The 13,070-nt window shown below is 44.6% G+C and overlaps 1 protein-coding gene across 2 annotated transcripts in view; it reads right to left on the bottom strand.

Annotated features, from left to right (window-relative positions):
* The window catches only part of LOC118506207 (protein sax-3-like), a 112,229-nt gene that overhangs the window by 91,077 nt on the left and 8,082 nt on the right, over positions 1 to 13,070 (bottom strand). For both annotated transcript variants that reach the window (XM_036043014.1, XM_036043015.1), the window contains exon 3: positions 3,245 to 3,293. The gene's annotated coding sequence lies outside the window, so the exon portion shown is untranslated. The remainder of the gene's footprint in view (positions 1 to 3,244; positions 3,294 to 13,070) is intronic.

Raw genomic sequence — 13,070 nt, 5'->3', positions numbered from 1 at the left:
GGTGGCGACGATGGTGATTGTGCGCCCGTATGAAAGATAGCAACGCCTCTAGAACGGGGAACGAGCGCCATCGTGTGACTTGTCTGATCATCACCCGTAACCAAGTTGGTTGCCCGGTCCGGCCGGGGTTGTCTTCATCGTCCAAAATAGACGCTCGGACATTTTCATTTTCCTTCACACTAAGTGGGCTTATTTGCACGAGCGACCGTTTGGAATCGCCGAAACCAGGGGAGAGAAGAAGAAAAAAAACGCTACACAACGTACACGCAGCTGAAGTGCCATCAACCGCTCACAGTTCCGGTTCCGTCGAAATAGATGAGTTTCGTTCCTCGGTAGTAAACAAAATGACGGGCGAGAAGCTCAGGGGCCGGGTGAAAAGTACTATAAATCTCCTACACACACACACACGCCCTATGCAGTAGTAGAAGTAGTAGTAGTGAGGCGTACGATGCCGGTCCCGGAATTTATTTCATGCTAAAGTTGAAGTTATTTAACCGATGCGTGCTCTTATTTCCGCATGGAATTATAAACCGAACCCGTGTAGTGTACAGGCCACCAACGCAAAGCAGGACACAACAACCGTGTGCTCGTGTTGGAGACGACCAGGACGACTTTCGACGACATGACGACTCCCCGGGAGCAGTATAAAATTGGAGCCAGTTTTGGACGAGGACCTTCATGGTGGTGGTTGATGACATGGTGCTTCCGAGAGTTTTGCGAACGACAAAACGGAGACCAGAGAGAAAAATCGACTACGATCCCAATTTTCCAATTCGATTGACGTGCATCAAGCCATAACCGAGGGAAACGGTACATACTATCTATCTAGCAGATCTCAGTACATCAGAGATATACTAAAGCAAACGTTATGGACACACCGAGAGAAGCGAACAGAGCCAAAAAAAAGCTTAACCTTAAATGAATCAACGGTCTTGCTCCAAAGTTTTGACATTATTTGCGTTACACGGAAACCTTTCTCTATTTCATGGATCATCGATTACCCACGCATTCTCCCCCGAATACACAAAGTCAATGTCAAAAAGAAAGGGATGGGACGGGGATGGCATCCGATAACGGGGTTCAGCACGTCAGGACAATTTGAAGACCCAAAACAACTATTTAACCGTGGCACACCACTAGACCGTCACCTTTTCCACGTATGAAGCGAGCGAGCGATTGGCCAAATTCGACAAGCATTCGCCAGCATCTCAACACACCGTCTAATAGCGAATGTAATTGATTCCGCACTTGACGTTTTAGTTCCAGTGCCGCATCACGCGCTGGATTGAACCCCTACCATTATCGGAACACCTTCACCTTCAGGGATCGACGACTTCACCGCACTACTTTCGTGACTATGATGTCCGGAGCACCCATGTACACCATCAAGCGGGATTTTAAAGAGGAATATCATGTCAGTGTTGCCTCTCTGCGTGATTCAGCGAGTTCCTTACCCGAAACAGGCATTGTTCCACAGCAAGACGCGCTTGTCGAAACCATCGTCCGCCTCACAGCCGCTCTTTTAGTTCACACAGCATCATCCAAAAGACCCCAAAGCAGAGATATGGCAAAATCCGCTAGAAGGTATGTATAGAGGTGTGCTGTCAAAAAAGCGACACTCATCCAGAGCGAAATTCCAAACAAACGGGCAACCCCTACTTTTAGACGTCGCAAGATGGGATCGCAACGCAACGATCGTCCGTAACCGCAACCAACACCTCCACAAGGTCGGTGTCTCTCGGCAAACAGCTGGACACGCGCGCACGTTTCTTCGTCACTCAACCGGAGAATGCTATTATTTAGCTAAAACACTCTAATTACAGGCCTCACAGCATGGAAGGCTTCCGCCTGACCGAAGCGACAGACACACCGACTTGGCCCCGTGTGGTGGTCAAGATTTTTCACTGACTCTAATTTGACGCAGGACCACGAATGGCTGACTATGCGGAAATTGGTTTTTTGGAGGGGGGCAACAAGGGCGGAGCTGTGTGCGCGAATGATATAACCTTCGGACAGTATCCTCCCCGTCCGTTTCGAATGCTTTAAACAAATTCTTCATTCACACCATCATCATGGCGGCAAGTTCTCAGTGCGCTTGATGTAATGGATGGACCCAGGCACGCTTTCAGGGATGATGTTGCGCACGTCTATTAATTGGATTATTCCCATCAATTTTGTCGACTCACGATTTGGCGATGTTTGCTCGTGTTGATTTCTGCGTACCTCCAACCGTGTTAGAAGACGGTAACACTCATCACGCACCAAAAAATCCCAAGTAACCCAAGCGAAAGATTTCGGTACAACTAAATCAAATGAAGATACCACAGCAGGATATTCCGCGGTAACTGTTCTGCTGGGCATCAAAAACATTGTTTGCCCTTGCTTCCCCGTAGTGCAGACTTCCAAATTACTTTCGTAACGTTTCATAAATCTTAGGTCAGTGCTGAGGCCAAAATAACATGTCAGTATTCCAGGACCCGGATTCGCTGTTCCGACTGTCCCGTTCTCTAGTCCTGAAATTACGCAGCCCATCACTTACACTCATCAAGCGGTCTTCCGGTGGGGTTTTCTGTACAAAAAAGAACTGAGAAACAACACAATTTTCAAATTCATTTCAAAAACTTTTTGCAGCTACTAAAGGGCAACTTTTTCTAACCAAACCTTGTCGGTGGGGCGCGATATAAGAAATTACAAACAGACGCCCCCCCATCAGGAGCGAATTATGCACAATCGTGCTAGTGGTCGGTCTCCTCCGTTCGCATAAGGGCTTTTTCGAAAAATTAAAATTAAGTATCCAACTTTGCTTTCCCTACTCCCAGCAAGTGTGTGTGTGTATCTGTATGTGCACCGTGTGGCGTCATAAGGCGGCGAATTAATTGGTATCACGTCATGCGGTAGGGTGCCGCCGTCCAGAGACAGAGAACGACGCGGGAGAAAGAAAAAAAAACATGAAATACTGCGTCATGGTGGCGCAGTCCACGACCAGCTGGAGGAAAAGTTTTTTCTCCAGTGGGGTTGAACAGACAGAGGGAGGACGGTACATCGCGGGTGAATCGTCACGGTAGATATGCACGACCTCTTTAAATAGCCGCAGGGAGGTGTAAGTTTGTACCAGCCGCAAACACCTACGTGAAGATCCTTATCAACGTTTGCTTAATTGTGCGGATGTTTATTTTAATTTTTTATATAGGTATGGAATGCACAGTAAAACACTACAAATAGCAGAAACATAAATTAAACTTACGTGATTTTTAAGAGCATCCGTTCGGCATCACTGCTGAGGTCGTACAGGGCTGCAACGAGAATGAAAATAGGATATCTGTTATTAAGTACAGTAATTGTAACGCAAACCTAGTAGGTTTTATTTTGACCTATTTGAAGAGCCTAGAAAAGATTTTCTTTGAGAGCTTACTGCAGTCATCAATATCTCGAATCAAAATGGCTCGAAGAACTCCACGACTGAGATCAATATTAGCCTGATACTTTGCTCAACATAACTCTACGCCTTTGGTGGGACCAGAATAAAATAGTGTACTGTGAACTGTTATCTGACATTCTGATTTGTATTGTTAAGAATTTTACCTTTGAAAATGAAAGAGTAGACAGAAATATGGAAAAGCATTAACACAGGTAAAATGAATAGCAAACCAGGCGTAACATATTATAAAAAATATTTACTGTGCCTTTGGTGGAACCGGATGGAAATTGTTTATTATGAGCCGTTTTCTGATATTCTGATATTCAGTTTCAAAATCTGTAGAATTGAAAGACAAGGAATGGCCACAGATTTACTGAATTTCCAAAAGAGATATTCTGTTTAATCGCTGCAAAAACGGTTTGGACCTAAAATCGATAAGTAGAAGCTATTTTTAAAGAAGGGCCAAGTGTTTTTGGACGGTTCAAAATTAGAATCTGCAAAACCAGAAGTTTTGAATCAAATAGAGCAAAATCATTAAACTACTCTAAAATCTGCTCCTTTATATACTTAGCATTAACCGAAAATGCTCAATAAAGTTCAACTTCCTGAGACGTCCATTGAGAAATTGCATGCTTTTGTACCATTTTTTAAATGCCAACTCTCTGCCGATGCAACCGGTTGACAGCATTTTTCATGCACACCTCCCATGCCAATTACAGAAATCATGCATGCAGCGCATTCAATTATTGACCGTGCATGAAGACGACACCGTCCCCGTCGCAAAACGAACCATGGGCTGAAGGATAAAACAAACCGAAGACAGGAAATAACACGACATTCCATTTACCACCATAAAACACTCGAGACGCGTGAAGAAGCGCTAGAAGAGTGAAGCAGAAGCAAAAATATTGCCGGCAAACTGTGGCTGAACCTTCTTAGCCAACGAGCTCCAGTCGTTGCGCATCAACAGAACAACCAGAGGTTGTAAAGTAACGTTGGCTACAAATCCCTTACTCTCCCTTAAATGGTCATTGTTCTCGATGGCATCCTCCTCCTTTTGCGACTCACTGGGCTGTGTCTGTGACTCCATTCGCACCGATGGGAAATAAAAAGCCCCAAGTAAAAGGGAAGGTTATCTCGCAGAGCACACTACAACCACCGACAATGCCACCTTCCTTCGCTTGTTTGTTCCACTCTAGTCGCGCTCTTACAACGACCAACACAAAGCAACGCGCTTGCACACGCGGGTCAATAGTCAATCTTTTAGCAAATCGAGTTCGCGCGCGTGCAACTGTGTTCCCCAACTCTCCCAGCTTCTATCCGGAGGCTGGCTGGCTTATGCAAAGTTCAATCATAACCAAATCGATCTAAAAACCATTGCCATGCTCAGTCCCTTATTTGGTGTGCAAAAAGCAGGTAGAAGACGCGAGAACTCCCTTCGCTCAATTCCGTGCAGCAGCCAGCCACAGATGAAGCACGGGAGGAAAAAAGCATTAGTGCACAAATTCCTCGACATAAAGCAAAAATTATGTTCAACCCAAATTGCAGCTGTGCCCTCCCGCCGTGTTTCGCACTTCCACTACCGTCTACGCGTCTACGTAACAGGGGGACCGTAGGAAGACGGAACCTATTTCGTGATCGGGTGGCCCAAAAGATATTAATGGTGCGCGAACCGTAATGCTTGACCACAATGACGAAATGTGGAGCACTGCCGAACGAAATGTCGACCAGCCGGTCGAAAGAAGAAGCACTCTCGTTGGCAAATAAGAAGCAAACATTCACAGGCCATCGTGCTTGCTCAAAATATAGAGCATTATTAACTCCCAGTGTCCGTCACTACCGACCCCAAACCCAGAAACGATGGCTCGTGGTTGTTGGCCATCGGATGAAGAACGGGCGAGCGTACCTTACACCACCGCACCCTATTGGACCCACCATTGCTCTCGGTCCACAGCTGACCAAGGCATCGAGACGACCAAACACGAATGATCTAAGATCTACAATCCGAGAGATGATTGTCCGGTGATTTTCCCGGTGCGCTAGCAGGAACATCTCGGAACCGCGCAGCTCCTACAGAGGCTTGGCCGAGAGCGCACGCTACGCCGTACATCACCACCGCGTGGCGTTCCGAAATCTGTTGCTACCTAGGCTACAACATCACCGATAGACACATCTTGGCTGCTCTACAATCATTTGATTATTATAATAATTATGTACCTCTCGCTTGTTTACAAACAACCACGCACACACACACACACAACTCCGGATTGCACAAAACCCGCGCTGCTAACGGGTTACACGCTTGGATGTGGATGAGAGGAGTTAAGAGCTCCAGTGCAAAAATCGTGAAGTAGTGGGGTTTTAGGTTTTTTTCGCATTTTCTGCTGCCCACTGTTGATTCAAAACCGTAGCATTTCATTCTTCCTATCAAGGGAATCGTTTCCCGGTTAATAACGGGGTATCTGCTAAATTCGTAGAAGAACAGTGGAAGTTAATAAAGTACATCAATAATTCATAAGTTTTGGAATAGAACAGAAACCGGAAAGTCAGATCTAATTATGAGAGCCTGCAGTAGTATTATAAAATTAAAACATCTCGTTGGATTTCGAACAACACTTGTTCACTATAGCTATGTTCCGTATGTACAATGTGTTCCTTTTGTTCTAGTCTCTCATTTAAAAATTATCTGAATTAAGAAATTTAGGGCGATCCAGTCGCAGAGGCGTTAGAGGTGGTCTTTACACAGCAGGATCGCTTATAAAATCTCGTCCAGCCCATCTAACCTGAATCAGGACAATTCAGCTATGGTTGTATTGAAGCCCAGAAAGCCAGAAAAGGTAAGCCAAGAACTCTGGAGGTAGTAGAGCCAATGAAACAATATTGGAGTATACTACATAATTTGAACTCTTAATATTATTCTTCGTCATATCGTCACTCTCAATATAATATCAGAAAGAGTATTTGATAATTGACAACAAGAGATAGGTATGTTTTCGTTTCAAGTAATATAGACTTCATCATCTGCTTCTTGACTTGACGACTTGCTGGACTTAATGATATCACGTCATTGGATAATCAGTCCTCACTTCTCGGGAATGGTCCAGATGGGATTAGAACCCTGGTCCTAACGTGAAGACTCTTCAATTATCCCAAATAATGTGTAAAGTGTATGCTTTAAATATCAACGCTTAAGTGAACTTGTCGGTGTTGATATGATAATTTGACCAAGTACATGACAGACAACAATGTCCAAAACACAACAATAAAATCAAAACCAAAAATCAAACAATATCTGGTTTCATATAGCTAAACTACAATATTTATAAACACTTCACCTTCCATTTCTAAGGCATGTTGTTGTCCCGTTTCACCTTCTTCAATCTCGGAAGAAAACAACGCCAACATGATGGACTGATGTTTTCATCTCAACCGTTTAACACCCCGGTGCCGCCCACAGCATCATCATACATACCCACAATAAATGTAATTGATCCGGAACGATTGTTGCATATCATCGCACTTAATAAAGGATAAAATGTATGAAGATACAATTGAGAGAGAAAGAGAGAGCGAACGACACACAGTTTCGCCGAAAAGCAAGTAAGTATGAAGTGGCATGCAAAAAACAAAAAAAAAACTTTTGCAAGCACGTTCCATCCAGGGCAAACAAACACACATATTCCGCAAAAGGAGCCTGGTCCAAACGAACGAACGATGGTGCATCCATACGGCAAGAAGACGTGTGTGTGCCTTCAACACAGCTACCGAAACTGATCCTTTCCAAAGTCGTTTCCCATAAACATAATGCCTGCGATGGTTTCGTCTCCCCCAGTCAGAGGCTCTTTCAGCAAACATAATATGCGCTGGTTTCATTTTTTGCGATTTTGTTTCCCTTTTTCGACATTGCTGTTGGTTTCCCTCTTGATCGACATTCGCGGGCAGCCAACAACAACAGCCAAATACTGAGACTTACTTTTCATGGTCATGAACGAAAGCTGCCGGCACGGGCACACACATTTTGTTCCTTGTTGTCCGAAAAGCTTCTGGCTGGCTGGCTCATGCATTCATTTATGCTTACCAAGTCTGGAAATGCTTGGACCAGCAGTGTGTCTCTGTATACCCATAACAATACCTTCGCAAGCCATCGTTACATATGCATTTGAGGGGGTATGACTCTGTGTGTGCATACATTAAGCATATCATTACTATAAAAGTACCACGCAGCACCAGCGCGAAGAGTGAGGTTAGAAAGGAATGGAACAAAATGGAAACCGAAACGAGAGCAAAACCGTGAAGCGGGTGAAACGATAAAACCACCAACCATATGGTGGATGATTTGAAGAAGACCATCCAACCTAAAGGGGCGAGATGCATGCACTCCGAGTGTGGAGGATCTCTGACAGCAAGCCTTTGGTAAAGGTATCTCGCGAGGGCTCTCCTATATCACTGAAGACCTGTAACGCGCCACAGTACGCAAGGTTCTAGGCGAACGCGTGCAGCTCTCTCGCTAGCATTTATTCTTGTTTTTGTTTTGAATACCAATGCATATGTACTGGAACAAAAACATTACAATATGAACCGGTTCTCTTGTGGGTAGAGAGACTTCCCTGACCATCTCCAAGCTCATCGGTGGCGGAAGTCGTGGTTGTGGAGCCCTTGGAACGATGATTCCTTCCCTCAGTTTTCCGGCCATCTCACACCAATGCGCGAGACTAAATCTTATCCCCGGACATCCCCCGGCGGAAAGTCACGTGATCGTGGAACCACTCTTCGTCGGTCAAGAGGCGCATCTTCAGTTTGAGTTGCAGTTGAACGATTACGATGCATGCTTACGTGTGGAGACAGGAACAGGCTGGCAAACAACGAGGACCCATCATAGAAAATGCGGCACAAGAGGCGTACAAATCAATGACAAGCATAAGCGCGCATTGAGCGACGTTTTACATGCTCGAGAGCTCGAGAAAATAATAGAATCGAAGGTGTAGAGCGCAAAGAACTATTTTTGTTTTGATGGTTCCATTTCACGACACTGCGTGGTTTGTGTTTTCCAGGTTATTGTTCCAGTTCGTACCTGGGCCGGATGTAATGGCAGGAGGTGATGACTGGTCGGGAGTATAGCAGGACATGCTAATGGGACCAATGGAAGTGTGTTAAATGGTGCCGCAGAGAAAAAAAGTAATGGGCAAAAAACTTCTTCATCAGTTACGGTCTAGGCATGATTAAAAGGGAAGAGAACTATCCATATTTATGGCAAAAGGCGAAAAACAAAGAAGGTATATTGTAACTTTCAATGGAGCCACGTACATTCTAGAGAAACTTTGATGACGTTAGGACTTTAGTGATGGTTAGACCGTTGGATCTAGCAAGTTCAATTGGATCAGGAACAACGACTGTATCAAGATAATGTTACATCTCTGAGCTGTGTATCTGAGGATATGTCAGGCCTGCAAAGAGAGAAGCGAATCGCCCAGGGACTAAAACTTGAAGGCCCAAACAAATCAAAGTCAGTCGATGAGTCCTCCAAACACGAATTCAGATTCGATCCAATGTCTACTTCGGGTCATCCCGAAAGAAATTACTCATTATTTTGTAACGGATTGGAGAACAAATTCTTCAACGAACATTATTTTCTTAAAATAAACCTTCCACACACTCAACACAACACACACTTTGTTCCTTAATTTGACAAGCTTTAGCAAACAAACAATCACTTAAGTTAGCAGCATCCACTCAGCTGTTGTTCCCTCCGTGCGCACTTTCTTTTCCACATCCGTACAAACTAATTCGTATCAACCAATTATCTCGTCCATCTGTCAGAGAAAGATGCGTAGCACAACAAACATCAATACCGACGGTGCACGAACAGTTAAAGTAATTGGCCCTGCTAGGCCAATTACAACCTAATCCTATCGCATGTCTCTGCTCGAATCTTGAACAACGACCCAATCCCAATATCTCACTGCGTACCACTCGCAGCACGCGTGTCCTTGGTCGCTTTAATTTGCCGCTCTGATCTGACCTGATATTATTTTATTGATAGACATTCGGTCCCGAACGCCGAATCTTGCCTGGGTGGTCACGTGTCTAGTCTTTGCAAACATAAATCGTTTAGCAAAGTTTGTATTATCCATGTTTACCATCTCATCACCCTCGTCATTCGTCCGAAGATTCGGAAGATTTCAGTTTGGAAAACTTTCTTCGGAGCCTACACTTACTTTTGTTGGACAAAAGTTGCTTCAACTACAGTTGCTTTAATTAATGTCTCTGGTTCTTAAGCTATCGTGCAGCGTTCGGTACAAATTAAAGCAAAATAAATTGCTTCAACTCGTATCAGTGGACTAACATAAACCACATTACATCGTCCAGAATTCTAACTTTCTGCAATAGACCAGAGAACAAGGGTGTTGGCTTTTACGAATTGTACCACCCCAAATCGATTTAAATTATGCAGAAAGATCGTTCAAGCGTTAAAGCAAGGTGCATCAGCCATGCTCAATTTCCTCCATAGGGCCAGCAATTTGTTGAAGAATTAGACGATTAGCTACAAAACGAACGGGAGAAACGACCCCAACAAAATAAAGGACATTTATATTCTTCCTCCAGGGAAAAAAAATCGCCTCTGGCATAGGCTTAGCATTCTGTATATATCACGCGCCGACTTCGTGTGTAAGCCTCGCAGGCAAAAAGGCGACAAACCATGTTCGAAAAACCAACCATCTCCTACTAACAAACCGTGCCAAAATGGAGCGTATTTCACCGCTTCCTGCCCGAGGCGTAAATCCCTATTAAAATATTTGATAATTGATAACATCTCACTTTTGCGTTGCACGACCGTAACACGCGGCTGTGGATTTTTTCTCTGCCGCTTGCTGCTTTTGGAGCGTGCAGCAAATTTATTACAGAAGATCGTAAGTACGCGCGAGCACGCATTCCCCTCACTTTGTAAGCACGGCATTGTGACATTCTTTGCTTGAATGTCCCTTTCACCAGGCGCCATTTTGCTTTAATTTCGTGACATGGCTTCTGGTGCAAAAAAAGAACACGCCTTTGAATGCGTTGGGAATACAGTCATGCTATGTTAATCAAAGCGCGTGTCTTTATAGAATTTACAATAGAAAGAGTGTCACTACTTGAATAGAGTTACAGTTGTTATTCAATTTAGTTCTGAGTTGGTATAATGTCTGAAAAGTTTTCTCTTGAAAGATTATCGGAGTTAGTCCTTATTTTAAATACAATGGTCAGCTTCTATCACAGGTACAAGCGAGCAGCAGCAATGGCGGATCTAGCATATTGCAGGCCCTAAGCGGAAAGAAATTTGTGGGCCCATAGTACACTGAATCTGCTGACCAGACAAGAGTTTAATGTGAGTTAGATTTCACTTCGTCCTCGTAGCGTCCGCCCCTGCATGACCTACAGGAACTACATAACCTGGAGAGGTCTCGGCCTGCCATTTCTGACGTCCTGTGACTTGATTTTAACCAAAATTTCCTGCGTTCAGCGAAGTATAGTCAGTTCTGCTCACGGGGAAGCAGTCCGGAAAGGATTTGATCTCCGGTCCTGCCGCGTGAACCTTGGAGCAGCTATCGTCTTGGCCACCGGACCACTCTCTGACTATCCAGATAAAGATAAAGAACATCAAGAAAGACTGTAATGACAGGTCAAGTCCTCTTGAGCTTATAACTCCAATAAGAAAGAGATTAGCTTCTGCTTATACCCGAACAAACAAATAGCCTAGTTTACAAACTCTTTTGAAGAACTAGGCAATTATACTCTTTTAAGACATAGACTCTCTGCAATAACACAAAATACCCAGCATCAAAACCCATTTTTCAAAATTACAGGGATTAGGGGTTTAAACTACAGAAAAAAACGCAAGTACAGTAAATGCGAAACAAAAAACCATCATCAAAAGACCACCCAGCGGCACATTGCCAAGCTTCCCGAGGCGAAAACACAAGAAAAACGGACGTTAAAATCCTGTCATCAAAACATCGGTGCGAATTATTACCCTTGATAGCATAAGCTCACGGGTAAAGGCGCGCTTGTTACCTTTCCCCGTACAGCGTGGATAATCCCCAACAGCTTTTACTTTACCTTCACCAATGTAGCCCAACGACAGGCTCAGTTCCATAGCTTCTGATTTTCTTTGAGGTGTGCCGATACACCAGTGCAACCCAAATCGAAGTAGTAATTTCACGCAAATTTTCCTCCCAGCTGGCTTACGGCATGGTCCCCGGGTGCGCGTGTGTGTCTGCACGGGATAGTTCCATGGCACATGGCATAGGATGGGACGGGTAAAATTATACGTTTGAAATAAATGGCAATCAATTAGAGAACTTTTTTTCTGATTGTTGCTCATGTGTGCTTTTCTTTTACCTATCGGGTCGCAGCACTTCCGTGCAATTGAAGCATAGGCGAAATGCAGCTGATTGTGACGAAGGTCGGGATTTTTGGGATACGAAGGGAGTTAGCATAACACATCATAAAAAAGCATACACACTCACACATACAAGCGAAAAAGGGCAAAACCAACTAGACAAAGGCAGGCCAATCGGAAGCGTAAAGCGTCTCACTCTCGGATGCTATGCTGTAGGACCCTTTCTGTGGCATCTCTCTCCCTGAGCGTCACAGTTGATCACACATTTCGGGTCATCCGGCTACGAAACCCGTCAGGATCGACAGCATCAACTGCATGTAACGCACACCATCATCACCGCACCCCACACAATACTCATCGTCAAAGTGTGTGGCTTCCAATTTTGGGACACTAAGATACACATACACATCCCTCGGCCTGTGGGTAAAGGGGGTTTGAGCACCTCTGATTTTCGAATTCTGAGGCATCGAATTTCCTGGCGAGGGTCAAAGCGAAATGGGACACAGCCCAAAACGAGAGACAGGGCGCGCTCGCTCTACGGGGAAGCAGTCGACGACAAACGCACGCACGCACGCACATATGTTCCGCCGCTGTTCCGGGCCCGAAAGTCAGGATGACACATACACACAACGAGGGACCCAGGGACACGCGGCCCTTGGAATGTGTTTGCCGGGGCCTCCGTCTCTCGTTCGCTTCGTGTTTAAAGCGAGCGAACATTAGGGACTTCGAAGAGGGTGGAAAAATCAGGGTTTTGTAATAACAGCTGCCACCACTGTGCGGAGGATGGATGCACTGATGCTGCTGCTGCTGCTGTGCAGCATCATTTGCTCGAGATGAAGTATTTAAAAAAAAGGAAAACAGAACAATGCAATTGGTGTGCTGTCGATGATGCCGTTTCCTCTGTGGAGTTGGTACACAGCAGCAAGAAGCAGTACTCACAGAAGTATGCGACACTGCAGTTGAAATAGAACCGAAGAGAGTTAGGGATTCATGTATTTACATGCTCAACACTCAAGTTGTTAGGAATGAGCTTGGGGCATTGGAGTATTTGTCAATTGTTTTGATATTCAATACTTACACCAGAATCTAGGGAAATAGACAGTCGTGTGGCTAATTCTGAAAACTACCAAACAATATTCAAATGACCATACTCTGAGTAGCACTTCTCCACCATTTTAGGCTCTAGATATCTCCACAACTTTTGAAAGTGATATTTAAGATCCGGGATACAGTTGTATTATATTAGGTGACTAAGGTTCAAACCATAAAAATTAC

Source organism: Anopheles stephensi, chromosome 2, assembly GCF_013141755.1.
Source record: "Anopheles stephensi strain Indian chromosome 2, UCI_ANSTEP_V1.0, whole genome shotgun sequence".
NCBI lineage: Eukaryota > Metazoa > Arthropoda > Insecta > Diptera > Culicidae > Anopheles > Anopheles stephensi.
This window is presented reverse-complemented; position numbering and strand designations above follow the sequence as displayed.